This window comes from Sapajus apella, unplaced genomic scaffold (genome assembly GCF_009761245.1).
Source record: "Sapajus apella isolate SASKATOON/1434 unplaced genomic scaffold, GSC_monkey_1.0 scaffold95, whole genome shotgun sequence".
NCBI lineage: Eukaryota > Metazoa > Chordata > Mammalia > Primates > Cebidae > Sapajus > Sapajus apella.
The window spans coordinates 4,903,942-4,923,533 of record NW_022437035.1 but is presented as its reverse complement, the minus strand read 5'-3'; the positions used below and the strand labels follow the sequence as shown (position 1 = coordinate 4,923,533).

At 37.7% G+C, this 19,592-nt stretch overlaps 1 protein-coding gene across 2 annotated transcripts in view; it reads left to right on the top strand.

Moving 5' to 3' along the window:
* The window catches only part of TTC28 (tetratricopeptide repeat domain 28), a 669,357-nt gene that overhangs the window by 204,482 nt on the left and 445,283 nt on the right, over positions 1 to 19,592 (top strand). The gene's annotated exons all lie outside the window — the stretch shown is intronic.

Genomic DNA, 19,592 nt, shown 5'->3' with positions numbered 1-19,592 from the left:
TATATAATGTGAAAATACTGATTATGGGAAGTGGGGAAAAATAAGGGGGCTTATGATGCTAGGAAAGTAGTGAAGGGTGAAGGGTGGGTATTGCCCAAGCCTGGGCACCCATAAGTATGTAAGATGTGGGTGCTGATCCATGAGTATGTGTGAGTACTAGTCTCCAAAACCATCTGGCTTAATGCATTTATATGAGCAAATTAGAGATGTAAATGTGGCCATTCAGGATTAATCACACACTGTGCTGTTCTTTGCTGGTCTTAGTGCCAAATCACATTTCACATTCTTGGTACTCTGTGTGATTTCTTTAGATTTATTACTTTTGTTTGGCATACCATATCTTATATAGTATTAATGCTAGGTAATAGAATTTTTTTCTGTCTGTACCTGCAATATAGAGGAACGATCTCAAGGGGAAAGGGGAAACAGCATCAACTCAGTATTGTTTTATTTTCACTTATTGCTCAACTGCTACCTAAAATCCTTAGTAAATTTACTGCCACCTCCATGTTGAGCATTTTTTGGTGTTCCCAGGATAATCCTGTATTTCCTGGCATTTTTCTAGTGGATGCTCTTCATGCTAAGTATTGGAAGACTTGTGAGAAAAATGTAAACTGACTTGCCTGAGGTAACAAGTTGAATTCTGGGGCTCAGAAATAATAAAATGTGATAATCACTGTGGCAGGAATTGCTAGTTGTTCCCCCAGTATTCACTTCCATTTCTTCCTTAGCAATAAACTCTGCAATTATTAACTGGACCTTTGGTCACACAGAATAAAGGCTGCATTTTCCAACATTACAGCTAGTGTAGAGGCATAAAATAAAATTCTGGCCAGTGGGATATAAGCAGAAGTGTCAAGTACAATGTCTTAGTCATATCTTTATAGGAAAGAATGTTCCTTTCTTCCTTTCTCTTTCTTCCTGGTTGGAGTATGGATATGACGGCTGGTACTTAAGCACCTATCTTGAACTGTAATTAAAAGTTATATGTCAAGGACCGGGCAGGAGAATAGGGGAGCAGGTCTCTGATGATAGTTGAGATAGTATATCAACCTTGGATTCCTGATGTCTCATCTTTGTTAATATCAGAGAAAATTAAACTTCTTCCTTTGTTAAGCCGCTACTACTTTGAATTATTTAGGACCTAAATCTAACCCTGATTAACATAATCAGGATAAGGCATAATTTTGTGCCTCCTATAAAGTTGGGGAATTGTCTGTTTCTGGAATTCAGATTTTTTAAAAATTAAAATTGAACTCCTGGTCCTCTTCTCCTTATCTAGGTCTAACTTACTGTACTCTGGCTATTTTCTTATATACAGAATTTATCCTGCTTGTATATTAGGAAGATAGCTGAAGAAAATATTTTTCTGTCAAATGAGACAAACCAGTTTATAAGCCTATGTTAGTAACCAGAAATGTAAATCTGTGATGTTTTATAGTTCCTCTTGTTATGTATGATCATTGGACACACAGAGGTACAGAAATACAGTAAGAAAGTGAAGTTTTGGAGGAGTCTATAAAATGGAAAGCATCTGCTGTAAAGTCTGTAAAAGACTGCAATATCAGGTCATTTCAAGTTCTTTTGCGAGTTGAAATCTGGCTTAATATAAATGGCTTCCAAGTGGTATTGCTTCCTTCTGTTCTGGAAGAGGACATTAAAACAGTGAAGAATGCTGTAGTTTAGTTAGATAGATGTAAAAATTGTGGGAGCATTAACACTGGGGTAAGTATCATCTTTTCCAGTATTGAAAATGAAGTGATAACAGAGGAAAAACTTAAGAGATAGTAGAAAAAGTAAAGATAAAATACAAGTCCTGATACTGAGAGAGAAAGAGGATATTTCATTTTAAGTCTGTTCTAAAGAAGATTCAACTCTTAAGATTTTTTTCCTTCCAAAGTGAGGAAATGAAGACATAGAATTTTATCAAGACTTAATTTAGTCTTTTTCATACATAGAGAAAACCTTTCCTAAAGAAAATTGAAAAGTAAAAATCAAGAGATCATAAAAGATATGCATGTAATCAGGAAAATAAAACTACTGATATGGTAAATATGCATATGCTTCCTCATCAGTCTTATGGGGATATAAATATATGACTTGATTTTCCTACAAACACTTCCTTCAACCATGCTTTGCCAAGTCCCTCTTTCTGGGAAGATTCCGGATTCCATAAATTTCTGCATGCTTTTGGTATTAAAAAATTAATTCTGGTTAAATTTAAAATTCTAATATTACATCCACTTCAAAGTCCTTCTTTCCCTTTTCTCCAGAGACAGTGGCCCAGGCTTCATTAGGAGGGAACTTTTTTTGTAAACATCTCTTCCCTCTCTCTCCTGGGTCTCGAGCTCTTCCAATCTGTTAGCATGTGAAGGAAGATGATGGAAAGGGTTAAAAGTCTCTTAACGTACTGGTGCTGTTGTAGTTTACTCACTGTTGGCTGTTGTAGTTTTTTGGGGTTGACGTTGGCAGGTATCCATATGATAGTTCTCTCATGAGATCAGGCATATTAATTTTTTGGAGTAACCTTTAAGGTGGCTTCCCACTGCAGTTTCTTAATGTGAGGTAGTAAGTTCCAGTTATCTTTCTTTCAACTGTTTTCAGCATCCACCTCCAGTGTTGTGGCGTAAAGCCTCCTTCTCTGAAATCCCCTTGCCTTCTGGCAGTCTTCTTGGGTAGGACACCAGGAAGATGTTCCAAGCCATCTTCTTTGGTGTCTAAATTTTGGAAATTTGTGCATCTTTGCTGTGTCAAATTATGGGCATTTAAGCTGTTGTACTGTTGTCCTGCTTTCTGCCAGTTATCTCAATTTATCATGGCAGATCAAATATTCATTGCCTAACCCAGTAGTTCTCAAGGCTTGGTCCCTAGACTGGAACATTAGTGTCACCTGGAAATGTGTTAGACATGTAAAATTTTTGGGCCCAGTGGGGCCTAATGATCCATGTTCTAATACACCATCTAGGTGAGTCTGTTGCATCCTAAAATTTGAGAACAGCTGGTCTGATTATCCAAATGGGGAATGAGATGCCGGTCTTCTCTTACTACAGGTATTCTCAATTTATATTACTAATTTCCTTGGAAGCCCCTAATTCCACTTTGACTTGAGGTAAGGAAAGCCATAGAACTTACTAAGTAACTTCTTGAAATTACTTAGATGGTTGTTGTTGTTATTAATGTATAGATTGGAAAGGTGGGGATGGGGAAAGCAGCAGCAGGATGAAAGTTACTTGGAGTTATTTGCTTATGCTATATTATTCTGGGGTAACAATCCCCAAATATTGATGGACAAAGGTTTAGTTCTCACTCACATTACTTATTCTTATTGACTGTAGGTCAGTTGTAGGCCTGTTCCACAACTTCTTTTTTTTAGAACCTAGAGTGGGCTGCTCACTCTTATCTGCAAGATGCCAGCCTCATGGCAGAGAGGAAAGAAGCATGATGGAATCACATCATGGCTCTTAAAATTCTGTTTAGCTGTAGCATGTAACACTTGTACTCAAATTCTGTTGGCTAAAGCTAGTCACATGAAGTCTGACATCACTGGAGCAGGAAGTATACTCATCTCAAAGGGAGGGATTCTATTCAAATGGGCTAGATACAGAGGAGCAGTGAATATTTTGAACATATAATATGAGTGATCACAGTTACAAGATGAATTATAGCTATTGTTAAAATATAGTTCCTACCTTAAGATAACAAGAGAGGAAATTCTTGCAAATATGAAACAATCAGAGAATAACTAGTGCCAGACTATATATACTAAAATTATGACATGGGTCATAGACAAGAGAAGATTCTGAGACAAGCTGCATGGTGAATGATGGCTACAGTTGGGGTGGCAGGACCTAAGAAGGGAAGGAATTCCAGAATGGAGCAACAGATTAAGTCATGACCTGGCTGGGGGTTAGCATGACTGGTGGGAAGGACAGAGAAAAGAGTACAATGTATGGAGTTAGGTGGCCTTATTTTGAATTCAAGGAGGACAGGATTGGTGAGAGAGGTTAGGTCCAGATCATGGAGGAACAAAAAGACTTAGGAAGGCCTGGCACAGTGGCTCATGCCTGTAATCCCAACACTGTGGGAGGCCAAGGTGGGTGGATCACTTGAGGTCAGGAGTTCAAGACCAGTCTTGCCAACATGGCGAAACTCCGCCTCTACTAAAAACATATAAATTAGCCAGGCGTGATGGTAGGTGCCCGTAGTTCCAGCTACTCAGGAGGCTGAGGCAGGAGAATCGCATAAACCCAGGAGGCAGATGCTTGAGCCAAGATCATGCCACTGCACGCCAGCCTGGGTGGCAGAGCGAGACTGTCTCAAAAAAAAAAAAAAAAAAAAAACTGATGAAAAATTGTGGATTTGACATTGTATGTGATAGGTATGTTGATCAGTTTTTAAGGATAGAGCCTACAAGACCATACAGTCTAATGGAAAGAGAGAGCTAGGTTAAGTATAATGGCATTTCTGCCACTGATTAGCTATTTTCCTTTGGGTAAGTCAATAGTCATTCATTCAACAAGTATTTAGTATTACTGTGTACTAGGCATCATTGCACATACTGAGAATATAAAGTTGAAATGTTAGAGATCCTGCCTTTGACAAAGTTTTAGGCAAATGGAAGGTAATTGTTTAGAAAATGAAATAATGACCATAAGCAGGAAAGCCACAATGAGGAACAAACATAGGCATATGCCAGATATTTTTTCAGATGCAAACCATAGGTAAACAGATCCTACTAATGGATCAGTTAAGTTATTGTATTTTATAGATGATATAGCTATTTAAAATCATAGGAGTCCAGGTGTGGTGGCTTATACCTGTAATCCCAGTACATTGGGAGGCCAAGGTGGGAGAATAGTATGAGCCCAAGAGTTTGAGACCAGCCTGGGCAACATGGCAAGGCCCGTCTCTACAAAAAAACTTAAAAATTAGTCAGGTGTGATGGTGCACACCTGTGGTCCCAGCCACTCAGGAGGCTGAAGCAGGAGGATTGCTTGAGCCCGGGTGGTCAAGGGTGTAGTGAGGCCTGTTTACACTACTGCACTCTGGCCTGGGTGACAAAGTGAGATCCCGTCTCAATCTGTCTATCTGTGTATCATCAATCATCTATCCATCTATTATATGTATGTACATACATACATTCATACATATGATGTAGCTCCTGAGATGTCCTAGGTATTCTTTTGAGCAGAAAAGTAAGTTGCAGGTCTGTACATAAAATATTATCTCATGTGAGTTTGAAAAAAATGTATGCATAGAAAAGTTTAGGGAGTGGGTGTAGATGAGGAGTAGGACTGGTGGTGATGGGAAGAACAACTTTTAATTTGTATATCCTTTTATCTCTTTGCATTTTTACCACAACATATTTTAACTTTTTAATTACAAAACTAGTTAAACAAAAAAAGCATCCCCCTACAATCAACCTTTACCCATGACTTTATCTCTGGACTCAAACTTCTTGATATTAAAATCTTCATGTTAACATGTTTTGACTCTGGCCTGGCTTCTTTTGTTTATTCAGCTTTTGTTCTGATAATCTTAGTTGTATCCCCTTTTAGAGTTTCATCAAATAGCTATTCTGTCTACTCTGAGTTTCACTTCTATTATTTGTTTTTTTCCCAATATTTTTTATTATGATAAAATACACATAAAATTTAACCGTTTTTAAGTGTATATGTATTTGTTTTTATTTAACACTTTCTCAGTGAATACGCTTCCCCACCTCCCCATTCTCTCTCCTCAGGACAGCCAACATTTTCTAAAAGCACAGCCTTGAAAATGATAGTTATAGCCAACCCTGGAGTGTTTGAGACCAGAGGACAGTCCAGAATAGTAGACAAGACACTCACCAAAGATCAGAACCAGACATTAGGTCAGCTGTCAAGGTGTTCTTGAAGGCAAGAGCCAGGTATTAACTCTGATTTCTGGATAGTCAGAGACGAGGAATAAAAATACTTGGGTAAGGACTCAGCCCAGAAGACTGAGACAAAGGGACGATAACTGCATTGTTAATGTGGAGCAATGGTAGTAACAAGAAAAAAAGCAGACCGCTAATATATGCTTTCTTCAAAAATTAAGAACTGTTCTTTGTGTGTGAAAGGTCCTGACATGGAGGAGGGAAGTACATGGCTATTTGATCCTGTTTTGAAAGGTTGAAGAGAAAAGCAGTTTCTGCCTGGTTTCATTCACCATCCTCAGGCCTTCTTTTTCTTTCCTCTTCTGTGCTCTGCTCTGATCTGCTTTTCTGACAAGGCCTCACTCTGTCACCCAGGCTGGAGTGCAGTAGTGCTGTCTTGGCTCACAGTCACCTCCACCTCCCAGGCTCAAGTGATCCTCCCACCTCAGCTGCCTGAGTATCTGGAACCACAGGGGTGCACCACCATGCCTGGGTAATTATTGTATTTTCTTGGGTAGAGACTGGGTTACGCCATGTTTCCCAGGCTGGTCTTGAACTCCTGAGCTCAAGCGATCCACCTGCCTTGGTCTCCCAAAGTACTGGGATTACAGACATAAGCCACTGTGCTTTGTCCAAGCTTATTAAGGAGGTTAGGATCTTTGGAATAGGAATGAAAAACTCCCAAACCGAAACACTTAATACTGCCACTACCCGTCTGTCAACATACATACATACATACATACGTGCGCGTGCACACACACACACACAAGGGCTTTGAATGTTGTGTTCAATAATCTTTTATTGGGATGCATGCATGCATTATGATCTGATAAAACCTAGAGCACATTGGCATTGGTATTATTATTTTGGCAAATATTTTTATATTACCTTTCAGAAACTGATTTTAAAAAAGATTAGGCCTCATATTAAGGAACATATCTCAGATGTTTTTGTCTTTAACGCTTCTTGATTTGTGTAAGAACTTCTATTTCAGGAATGATTAGGAAGTTATTGAAAAACAGGCTTAGATGCATTTGGGATTTTTCAAATTGACCCATTTCAGAGTGCTTTGTAGATATAAATTTGAAATGAAGTACATACTACCTTCAAGCTAAAATCTACTTTCTTAGGTTTTGAACTTCTGTTAGGATGAATTTATTACCTTTTTTTTTTCTTTTTATTATCTCTAGAAATCCTCAGATGTTGCTCTCATATTCTTTTAAATGTATTCCGTTATTATTTTCGCTTGTATGCTAAGCTTTTTGAAGTCAAACTTTTAAACAGATTTTCATATAAAATTAAGGCAAAAACACTTACAGCAAACATATTTTATACCTAGTAAATCTAAGTAAGTTGACTAAGATTTTAGAAAAAATAAAACTTCATTAAAATAAGCTGCATTTTTTATTTAGTATTCTAACTTAGCATTCTACCTAAGTTAGAAAATATAATGGGGCTGGACACGGTGGCTCATGCCTGTAATCCCAGGACTTTGGGAGGCCAAGCCGGGCAGATCACAAGGCCAGGAGTTCGAGACCAGCCTGGCCAGCATGGTGAAACCCTGTCTCTACTAAAAAAAATACAAAAATTAGCTGGGCGTGGTGGTGGGCACCTGTAATCCCAGCTACTCAGGAGGCTGAGGCAGGAGAATTGCTTGAACCCAGCAGGTGGAGGTTGCAGTGAGCTGAGATCTTGCCATTGCACTGCAGCCTGGGCGACAGAGTGAGACTCTGTCTCAAAAAAAAAAAATAATAATGGAAAAAAGATACACATTTATAATATGCAAAAATTACTTAAAAGTAATCTAAATAACAACCATGTATAATTTTAGATAATGAAAACAGTGAAACTTCATTTAGAGTTATAAAAGGGACTTGAATAAATGGACATATATTCTACCCAAGACTATTTTTGGATAATATAATTTTAATAAGAATATCAAATCACATTTTGTCTTGGAATTTGACATGGTTAATTTGAAATTTGTGTGTCAGAATGAATAGATAAAAATACAAAAGATTATTTTGAAAAAAATAAAGCTAATGATAGAGGGAATTAATCCTACCACAGAATAAAGCAGATTTTTAAAAAAGCAATAATTAAAACAGTATGATACTATTTGATTTGATCATTATGGGAGACTTAAAGCTCATATACATAAAAATAACTGTGATAGAAGCTAGAAATTGCTATAAAAAACATGAGTTTGGGATTTTCAGATACAGTATTAAAGTTGCGCCGTTACTTTTCTATGGGATATGACTGTGCTTCAGAAAGCAGAGGTTTTCTTTTTAGGTTTCTCTTGTAAGTTGGACCTGGTTTTAACACAGGATAGTCATCATATTTTAGGATTAGACTTTAAATATTTTATCTTTGAAGTGGTGTTGCTGAAATTGTTGAGGATTATGTAAAACAACCTTCGCACCTACTTTTTTGGCCTGGGTTGGGGATGTTGAGAAAAAGGTTGTGCACAGGTTGTTGATGTTTTTTAAACAGTCATGGTCATAGCTGAGATATATTAGGTTAGTGTAATATATACTGTTAAGAAAAAGATTAGTTTTATCTTACTTGGCCTAATTAGCTTCATTCGATTTCATTGGCTCAAATGTATCTAAACAAGACACCGTGAGAGCCATGTTGTTCTGAGTGGAGTGCTGTGAAATACTGACATATTTTATTTTGTCTTACAAATGAGCTACAATGATAATTATAGAAATGTGTTCTATGGTCATACTTAAAATTAATTCATGGTATCAGTACATGTCCATAAATAAACCATTCAACTAAGAATGTTTTCTCAACTTTTTATGCTGACGTTAGTTTGCTGGCTGTTTATTTTTGTTATCTGGTATGTAGGACAAGTGGTAGCTCATAGCTCAGATTTTAAAAATTTATGAGAGAAAAAAGTTTTAAGTAGAGATGATTATATATTAACGTTTTCTTTTGGGGTGGGGGAATTGAGGAAAGCTGACCACATACTTTTTAATCACATACCATAAAACTCACCCTTTTTAATGAAGAAGGATAATAATTAAGAGTAAAATTTGTTTATTTTAGTTACAATTCACTGTTTCTTTTTGTATATTTACAAAATTATGCAACCGTCATCATGATCTAATTCTAGAACATCTTCATCTCCCCCGGAAAAGAGGCTCTTTATCCATTAACAGTCACTCCTCATTCCCCTCAACCCCCAGTAACCACTAATCTACTTTCTGTATCTATGGATTTGCCTGTTCTGGACATGTCACATAAATGGGATCAACTTATATATGGCCACATTCTTTTTTAGTGGCAGAATGTCTGAATCCAAGTCTAGAAATACCAGCATTCTTTTTTGAGACGAAGTCTTGCTCTGTTGCCCAGGCTGGAGTGCGGTGGTGCAATCTCGGCTTACTGCAACCTCCACCTCCCAGGTTCAAGCGATTCTCCTGCCTCAGCCTTCCGAGTAGCTGGGCTTACAGGCATGCACAGGCCATGCCTGGCCAATTTTTGTGTTTTTATGGAGACAAAGCTTCAGTGTGTTGGCGAGGCTGGTCTTCAACTCCTGACCTCAGATGATCCACCCGCCGCAGGCTTCCAAAGTGCTGGGATTACAGGTGTGAGCCACCATGCCCGGCCACGATGCTCTTTTGTTTAGAATCAGTAGTGTTGTAAGAGGAAAGACTGCTTAGGAGAAATGTTAATAAGAAAACCTTTTATTATATTAAATGAAGAAGGAAAATAATTAGAAATCGTATCTGTGAATTTTATTTAAGTCTTTAACCCAATTTCAGTATTGTTTTAGAAGTGTGATTTTTGCCATTTATAATATACACCTAAACTCACCTGCTAACATGGTAAGTTATCTCTTTCACTGTGTTCTATACATAGAACATTCCCCCCAGTGATTGTGTTAGATGTTATAGGTGGTATGAATATTTTTGTGAGGGTTGGATCTTCTTAATTACCTTCCATGAAATTCAGTTAGTAGTTTTCTTATATGTGCACTCAGAACTTAAATAGAAAATTCTTTATGCTCTTAATTTCTGTTGCTTAATTTGGTAATCAGAGTGTTCACTTTTTGACCCATTTATATACTTTTGAAATATGAAGAAAAAGCCCTCTCATGTTTTCATACGAGCAGCCAGATAGACAGCACTTTAAAAATTAGCATATGTATGTTTTGACTATCTCACTTAAGACTGCCTGTCAGTTTGGCAGCTCTGAGCTTGTTATTTCTGTGTCTTCTCTTTTTTCATTTTCATGTTTTGACAAATAAGATTGTACTTTTGACAAGTGATTTATACTTCATCGAAGAATTTCAAAGTGTTTTAAATTTATTTGTTAAAACTATCTAAAGATGATTTTATCTACCCATCTTTGGATAATACAAGATTCTCATCAATGTAAATGAAGATAGAAAGTGATACTATTGGACTTCTTGCAGTAAAAGACATTATTGGGCAATAATTATTTTCAGAATAATTACTGTTTACTTTTCAGAAGCTTATATTTCTTTCAGTTCAGTATCTTTTGACTTACTCCTGTGTGTAATACTGTAAAGGGGAATAACCCCTCTTTTTTGTATTACTTGAGAGAGCATATCTTTCAAGAATGAAGATATTTACCCCTTGATAAGTGAATAAATGCCATGCTGAACATTTTATTGCAAAAGGAAATTCTATGTATTTAGTCTTATATAACCAACATTATATGTATTCAATTCTTTAATAAATATTTAATGAGTACCTAATATACTGGGAATTTTTTTTTTTTTTTTTGAGACAGAGTTTTGTACTTATCCAGGTTGGAGTACAATGGTGCAATCTTGGCTCACTGCAAACTCCACTTCCCAGGTTCAAGTGATTCTCCTACCTCAGCCTCCCAGTAGCTGGGATTACAGCACCTGCCACTACACCCAGCTAGTTTTTTTGTATTTTTAGTGGAGATGGGGTTTTACCATGTTGGCCAGGTTGGTCTTGAATTCCTGACCTCAGGTGATCTGCTTGCCTCAGCCTCCCAAAATGCTGGGATTATAGGCGTGAGATTGGATTTACAGTGGAGAACAATACAGATAGCACTACATAGAGCTTATAAGCTACTGGATGCACAGAGGTTAAATTAGTAAATAATGTAATTTCTTTTTTTTTTTTTGGGACGGAGTTTCGCTCTTGTTACCCAGGCTGGAGTGCAATGGCGCGATCTCGGCTCCCCGCAACCTCCGCCTCCTGGGTTCAGGCAATTCTCCTGCCTCAGCCTCCTGAGTAGCTGGGATTACAGGCACGCGCCACCATGCCCAGCTAATTTTTTGCATTTTTAGTAGAGACGGGGTTTCACCGTGCTGACCAGGATGGTCTCGATCTCTTGACCTCTTGTAATCCACCCGCCTCGGCCTCCCAAAGTGCTGGGATTACAGGCTTGAGCCACCGCGCCCGGCCTATAATGTAATTTCAAATTGTAATAAGTGGTTTGAAGAAGACAAAGTAAAGTAATAGGGTATGTAATTATTTGTAGTTGGGGGTAGGTTAATTTTGGTCAGGGATACCCTCTCTGGGAACTTGCTATTTGAAAAGAAACTTGAATGTGGAAAAGGAAATACCTGTCCTGCAGGAAGAGTATTCCAGGCAGACATAACTGCAATTAACAAGGACGTAAAGGAAGCATAAGAAGGCAGGTATTAGCTGCAGCACAGTTAAGGGAAGGTATGGTAAAAAAAAAAAAAAAAATGAGGGTGAAAAGTAGAGGCTAGATCATATATGACCTTGTAGGCCATGTTAAAGCCTTTGGATTTTATTTTTTGTGCAAAGGGAAACCTCAAGCGGGTCTTAAACAGGGGCAAATGTACAACCTAATTTATAGAAAGATCATCCTGGCTCCACCAAGAGCCTGCATCACAAGAGACAGAGTGGAAGATATTGTAGTGGTCCAGATGATGTTGATGGCTTCTGTTGCTAAAGAGAAAGGGATAGAGGTGATGATAAAGTGGCAGGATTTGGATTAGGTTTTGTAGGGAGAGAGCTGAGGACTTGCTAGTGGACTGGATGTTGAGGCCAGGAAAGGAGAAGAATCAAAGGGGACTATAGAGTTTTGGCCTGAGTTGCCGGATGAATAGAGATGTCATTACTTGAGATAAAGTAAAACTGAAGAAGGACAAGATTCATTGGCTGTGTAAGTCTGAGATGTGTGTTAGACATCTTAGCGGAAATGTTGGGTAGGCAGTTACAAGTCTGGAGCTTAGTAGAGAAGTGGGTTTTTGAGGCGTAAATATGGGAGTCATGAATTAAGAGTTGGTAGTTAGAGGCTTGAGACTGGCTGAATCTTTGAGGAGTAATTATAGACAGAAAAGAGGATGGAAGACCTGTGAATATGTTCATGCTAGAAAAATTTGTGTTTTAATGTAAGCAAAATCCAAAGTCTCTTGCTAGTCAGTCAGAGTTCTGAGGTACAAGTAACGGAAAGCAACTGTGACTGTTTTTGTCAAAAGGATACTTTATTGAAGAGATATTGGGTGGCTCATAGAATCATTAAGGTGACTAGCAAATCAGGTTAGATAATAATGGGCAGAATCCAAGGGAAAACAGGTACCTGGATCTCATCCATAACTATATACAGCAACTGTTGTATCATGGCTACCAGAACTTGAGCCATCACTGTTGGAGCTGGATACAGGATACCCCATGAGATCCTCTGGCACTGATGACCCTAGAAACTGGATTTTGCTGTGGCTACTTCCAGAGCAGTTTTTCTCTGCCACTATTCCTTGTGTCACTTGCTTTACATTCAATGTTCTGGTAAAGAACTGAGCCTAGGTGTTGTGTCTTCATCCTGACTCAGATGGTAGGGGAAAGTAATTATCTGAACTTTTTGGTTGCTTTCATGAGATATTCTTTATATTCCACCAAGACTCAGATAATGGGGAAGTTCCCAAGAACAGAGGATGGCAATTCTGATGCTAGGCATTTTAACAACTGTAAAAATGTACCTCCCTAATCCCCCACCTCATTCCCCCACAAAATGACTATGGTTATTCTCTAATGCCATATCCATGTTTCAGTTTTGTGAATATAATGCACTTGATTGCTTATAGAGGGCCTCAAGATGCAGTTTAAGAGTATTTTATCCCACTGGGTGCGGTGCCTCATGCCTGTAATCTCAGCACTTTGGGAGGCCGAGGAGGGTGGATGACCTGAGGTCAGGAGTTCGAGACCAGCCTGGCCAACGTGATGAAACCCCTTCTCCACTAAAAATACAAAAATTAGCTGGGTGTGGTGCCAGGTGCCTGTAATCTCAGTTACTCAGGAGGCTGAGGCAGGAGAATCGCTTGAACCAGGGAGGCAGAGGTTGCAATGACCTGAGATTGTGTCACTGTACTCCAGCCTGGGCGACAGAGTGAGCCTCCATCTCAAAAAAACAAAAAATAATATTTTATTCCTACTTTATTTTCCCATGATCTGTTTCTTCCTCTAAGATTGAGAAGAGACCCATTTTCCCTATGTCTCTTTCACCATAGCCAGAGAAATACAGCCTCTTTTGGTTAAAAACACACACAAGTCAATAAGCCTCCAGTTCAAGCATCTTTAATTAAACCTACATATTTTTAAAAAACCCACACATACACACAGTCACTACCACTGCATACTCAGGGTTTCTTTGGGAAAGTTAATAAATCCAAAGCTGTATATTCTGGCCCAAATATGTGACTACTGAATCCATTCCAGATAAGTTTTAATTAAGTATGACATACTGAAATTTCCCCAGATTAATTATATAATAGCAAAATTACACTTGCACTGTAGCTGTGGCTACCTGATAGAGAAAAGATTGTAGCCAAAGGTATTAAAATCCATTAATCTGATTTATATGAGAAAATTTATGACATAGTTGACATAGTCATAGTATGGTTATGGTGAAGACTAACTGCTTGCCAAAGAGATAACAAGTAAGTACAGTAAATCCTCACTTAACATTGTTGATAGGTTCTTGGAAACTGTGACTTTAAGTGAACTAATGTATAATGAAACCAATTTTTTTTCTCATTAACATTATAAAAATGATGTTGAATAAAAGACATTATTTGAAGACCTGCTGTATGTTCTTCTCTTTAAAATTGCAGTTCCAAGAACCTATTGATAAGGGACTTACTGTATTTTCAGGCTGATACCTATGTTCTTTCATAAGCATCATTGGAAAATGATTGCTGGACATTTTCATTGAGTGCTGGATTTTGTTGTCTTCCCTCGAAGAGTGTTGAACCTTTCAAGGTTGGTTTATAAGCTTTATTAGAGTGAGTTAAGGGTACACTTTAGTCTGGGCTAGTTTACTCCTGTGCAGACATGACCTTTCTGAGGTCTCTACTGAATGTCCTAGGTATTTAATATATCCCGTTACTCTGGCTGGTTGAACTTGGAAGTCTTGCAATTCTGATGAGCTCTGGCAGTTGGTCAGCCTATGGCTTCCACTTTGCCTTGTGGAGTTTTACCATATGTTGGCCAATTTAGTGTTCAGCCAAAACCTAAGAGGATTCCTGTGCCGATTTCTGGCATGCCCGGGTCTGTGTAGCCCCCTCCAATTCTGTACTCTGAATGTTCCAGCTACTTTGTCCTCCTTAAACTCTGATCTCTGTTTTCTCAACTCAGCAAGATCCTTTTGCTCTGTTTGGGATCCCTTTCTTGCCCTGAAGTCTGGAAAGTGCCCAGGCAGAAAGCCAAGAGTGATCATAGGGCTCATGTCATTCGTTTTGCTTGCCTCAAGGTTCATAGTATTGTGCTGCCTGTTGTCTGAAACACTTGGAAAGCAGTATTTTTCCTTCATTTTATCTAGTTTTTTAGTTATGTTAGGAGAGTAAGCCTAGTCCCAGTTGCTCTGTCATGGACAGAAACAGAAGTCCCATTAGAAAAATGATTATTCCACTGAAATGCATGAGCATTAGTTCTGGTACTTTGCAGCCCTTATAATTTGTAAAAAGTCCATGGAATGATGAAGGAAGAGGAAAAAAAATTCAGCATTCGCATAGCGAAATAGCAAGTAGAGTAACAATACTAAATATATAGGATTATCTTATGTATAGGATATATTATGTGTGTTCTTGTGTGTGGATAATTACATAATTTAATCTCAAAAATCATAGGTAGGTGCTATTATTATCTCCATATACAGAGTTATAAATTGAGGTACAGAAAAATGAAGTAACACAAGAGCACACAGCTAGTAAATGATGGCTCTATGGTTTGAACCAGGTAGTGTTGACCAAATAAAAATTGCTGCCTAAGGAAACTGGGTAGGTCTCGCATTCCATCTGAGCAGTGATGGTTGTATTTAGAAGTATGGTATTGCTCAAGACTCAGTTATATGATCTCTTTTTTTTTCTCCTTTTAAAATTCTTCTTGCTCCAAACTTCATCACTGGAAGAATTTTTTTAAACCTAGGGCTTTATATACATCATCATTATCATGTGAATTACCCCCATCTCCTTATAGCTCTACCTGTTTACCGATACTCTGTATCTATATCTACATCAATATATATCCTTAACTGTAGGTCATAACTCTACCTACTTACTTCACATCTCTGTGCCTCTCAGTACCTTAGACCCTACAAGTCTTAAACAGAATTCAATATCCAACTTTTTTTCTGTGACCTACACTTCCGTTAGCGGAGTTTCTCTTTTTCTAACTGACAGTGAAACGTTTGGGGATTACCTTTAAATCCTTCTTGGTTCCTTTCATGAAACAGGCTCTTAGAACCTGTTTTACTTGTGAAATGTCTCTCAGAAAGGTCCTTTTTCTGTTTCTGCTGCCCTAATTCAGGACCTCCTCATTCCTTATTGCTCTGTTGCAACAGAAACTTATTTGGCCTTCTTGTCTTTATTGTTTTCCTATTCTTTCTATCCTTTACAGTACTTGCAGAATTATCAGCATAAAACTCAGATTTGCCAATACCTTAATTAAAATCTTGTAGTGGCTCATCATTGTATTCTAAGTCAGAAGTTAAAAACAAGGCTTTGGATCTGACTGACTTCAGTTTCCTTTCTTCTTCTTTCTAGCCATGATACGTTGGGAATTTACTTAATTCTTTAGCCTTAGCTTCCTCTCCTATAAAATGGGGATAATAATAGTTCCTCTTCATAAGAATGTTAGGAAGATGTTATTTCAATGAAATAAAAAAATGCTAAAATACTTCAATGCTTGGCATGTACATAATAAATGAAAGCTCTTATTGTATTGTTAAGAGAATAGCGTTCACAGCCTTCCTAAGGTCATTATAACTTGCCTTGCATTATAGATTACAGATCTATTAGATGCTTGCTAATGTAGCTCATACTTTCATACCTCCATGTTTTGGTTCATGCTGTGTTCCCTGCTTGTTGAAAGAATACTGTGCCACCTCTCCTGTGAAACCTTTCTCAGATACCACAGTTAGACCTAATTACTCTTTAGGGCTTACTTAGTCTTAATGAGAGAATATGCCACCAGTTATTCCCGTTCTTCTAGCACTTAGCTTGGCTAACAGTTGGGCTCTTAAGAGTCAGACAAATGGCAAGATCAGTCAGTGTTAGCTGCTATTGTTATTATTTTTATTAGTTGTGTACTTGTCTTCTCTTTTGACCTCTGCCAGGCTACTGCCTCCTCAAGGGCAAAATCATCTGATTCATTTTTGTTTTTTCTCAGAGTGTCTACAACAGTCCTTTGTACATAATGAGTATTCAGTAAATGTGTTGAATTTACAGGGTGGAACTTCAGCCTGTCTGGAGTCGCCTGATAGTGGAAGGAAGTGAGATGGGTAAGGTGATCTGCTTTGAATGTTGTGGAGTGATCTGTAGCAGTTTTCTGTTAGGGGAATGGGAGCATGGTCCTGCATCACCCGGGCTGTGTGGCAGAATTCTTCCTGCAACAAGTTATTTTAATTTCTTTTCTAGCAAAGTGAGGCCTTGATATTCTCAGATTATCCAACTGTGTGAAATATCACTAATGAGGCAACATTTTTTTGGTGTTAAATGCACTTCTACCCATTGTCTCTTTATTTTCTTAACATCTCCTTAGATACTTGAACATAATTTAGATCTCTGTAGGAAAAGTAATGTATTTTTCAAATAATTTTCATGTTGAGTTAAATATTCTCCTAAAACACAATAAATATAAATCAGTATGAGCGTAGCCTTTTCAGGCATTTACCCTTTGATCAGTGTCAGATACATCACTCCTTAGGAAATCTTGAAGAAATTTACAATGGAAAAAGATGTGTTTTCTTCATTTTTTCTTTCTTGCTTTTGTTCAGATTTGAATAGGCAAGCAGTTATTGAGTAAAGTACTATTTTAATAGACTGTTTTACAGTATTTGCATTTAGAGAAGTGACCTGCAAAGTGCTATGTTAAAAAATGAAGGAGATGTAAAAATACCTACATACCTGGCAAAACATGTAATTACTGTTTGATGTTGGATCTTTGAAACAATAATGTTAAATTTTAACATTCTGAACTATGCTGGCTTAGTAGCTCTATATAAGTATTCCTAATAGAAAAAAATATATTGATACAATAGTAATTCTGTACATATTTCAGGTGTAAATACAGATTCAATTTGGATTAAGCAAAAGAAAGAAGAAAAAATAACGTGGTTTAAGATGGTGTGGGTGTTTAAAGGCTTTTAGGTAATAGTCCTCTGTCGAGTAATACATAATAAACGAAAGCCAAAACACTCACCAGACAGCAGGGAAAGTAGTGCTGTACAGATTACAAATAAGTGACCCAAAGGAAATATACCTAAAAAATCATTTTAAAGCCTTACATCACTTTGAAATTTTAGATTGATTTTTTCTACAGAAACATATTTTCTCCTTTCTTGATACAGTTTACTGTTCTCAGATTCCCTATTCCCACCCCCAGTTTAAATAACTTTATATTAAGTCCAAGAACATCTGAGCCTAAGAGATTGCTCTTCAGTCTACAGACCATGTGTGGTATGCATATGGATTCACAGATGCATTCAGAAAAACCACCCCAACAGATTAGGAACTACTGGGTCTCTTAATTTGTGTATGAGAAACTGAAGCCTTGAGTGGTTTAAATCAGCAGTCACAAATTAGGACTTGCAGACAGATGGAATTTAGCCCTATAGCCATGTTTTGTTTGGCCTATTAGGATGCTTTAGAATTTTTGAGCAAACAGTTAAAAATCAGGAAATTTTTAGCTTCTCATGAAAATTTAGAGGATCTGATACTGCTGAACTGATATTTCTAAATCACATCAGTTGAGTTACTTAGCAGTTGCCCCTTTTAACATTCATGTATCGTTAGGTTTACAATCTTCACAATTCCCTTTTAAGTCTGTATCTGTTTCACTTATTTATGTTACTTGCCTTCCTTTTCTGAAAATTTTTGCTGTATAGCAAGTCAGAAGCTATTTAAAATGTAAAAACGTCTTTCTTATGTCCTAAAGCAATTGTAGGTTCCTAGCCCCATCTCTCAGGCAGTGGTTTTATAAGCAGGAGCCCTGGATTATAGCTCTTCTGCTGCCATTGACTGGCTCTGTGGCATTGCATGGGTTACTTAGGTCCACTGAATTTCAGTGTTGTTTTCTGTCTAATGGTCATAATAAGCATTTAAATCATGCACAGAGCTTTCAGAAAAACAACTCCATAAAATCATAGTTAATATTTTGTTATATATTAGATTGCTTAACAATGCAGTTTCAACTGTGCCCTTTTCCGACTGTTCATATCATCAATGCTCTGCATCCTACAGGATGAAGTCCAAATTTCTTGGCTTTATCTGTTATTCTGTTTTTGCATTGTTATAAATGACTGTTTATTGCTATAAATTACCTGAGACTGGGTAATTTACAAAGAAAAGAGGTTTAATTGGCTTTTGGTTCTGCAGGCTATACAGGAAGCATGGCACCAGCATCTGCTTCTGTTGAGGGCCTCAGGAAGTTTATAATCATGGCCCAAGGCAAAGACGGAGCTGGTTCATCACGTGACAAGAGCAGGAACAGCCCTCGTGCTACACTGTTTTAAACAATCAGATCTCAAGTGAACTCTTGAGTGAGGACAGCACCAACCCATTCATGAGGGATCCAGCCCCATGACCCAAACCTCCCACCAGGCCCCACCTCCAACATTGGGAATTATATTTCAACATGAGATTTGGAGGGGATAAACATTCAAACTATATTGCCTTATAGTCAGTGTTCCCAGCCATTTGGTTCCAACAAAGTATCTTTGGTTCTTGCCAAAGTATCTTTACTTTATATGGAATGGAATTTATTCAGTATTCATTCTCCATCCTCCCACCCACTACCCCATTCATTCTTTTGCCTTATATATATTGAGTACCTCTTCTGTTCCAGGTACTGTTCTAGGCACTAGGGATTACAAAGTTGAACAAGACAAAGTCCCTGCCTCTAACATTCCCATACTTATATTTTAGATAGCGAGTCAGTATTTTGTATTTTGAATACATCTTACATATGTCTGCCTCCTTTGCTTACACTGTTCTCTTCATTATCTTTTTTCTATTTATTTTATTGTTTTATTCAATAAGGATTGATTGATTGATTGCCTGCCTGCTATGTGCCAGACACTGTTCACTGGGTGTTGGTATTATGACAGAGTCAAGTCTCTGCTCCCTTGGAATTTATGTTCTTGTGAGGTGAATGAACATTTTAGAAATACGTGTGTGTGTGTGTGTGTGTGTGTGTGTGTGTGTGTGTGTGTGTGT